This window comes from Octopus bimaculoides, chromosome 9, assembly GCF_001194135.2.
Source record: "Octopus bimaculoides isolate UCB-OBI-ISO-001 chromosome 9, ASM119413v2, whole genome shotgun sequence".
In the NCBI taxonomy this organism is placed as follows: domain Eukaryota; kingdom Metazoa; phylum Mollusca; class Cephalopoda; order Octopoda; family Octopodidae; genus Octopus; species Octopus bimaculoides.
Window position 1 is genome coordinate 41,193,827 of NC_068989.1, and position 575 is coordinate 41,194,401.

The window sequence follows — 575 nt, forward strand, 5'->3', positions numbered from 1 at the left end:
TTCTGCACACAATGTCCTGTAGCTCAATATGTGAAAAGCAGAGGAATAAAAATATCTCATCTGAAAAACTGTAAGCATTGACAACGGGATGAACATCCAGCCATTGAATACTGCCTTGATAAGTTTCATTCAAGTCATTACCAGTACGGTAAAAAACAAAAGTGATATAAAAACATCAATGATGATGACAATGATGATGGTGGTGATGATGACATTGTATTCTTAATTGCAAATGGTGTTTTTGAGAAACACATAATCAACAAAATAATCTGTAAAAAGTTAAAAACAAAATCATTTTGAAGAAATATGAAAAATTCAACTGAACTTGAAACAATGAAAACTGATAAAGTGTTTTGAGTAGATATGCATAAACATTTTATTACTTTCATGCATATATATATGTATGTATATATATATATATATATGCATGTATGTACAGAAATATAACAATATTGTTAAACAAAGTAACAGCTGTAAGAATAATATAACAAACATACAAATAATAAGTATTTACCCTGATCCAGCTTCTAAAACTATTTAGAGTCCAGTTTTGAGAAATAATTTAAATGCAAAAA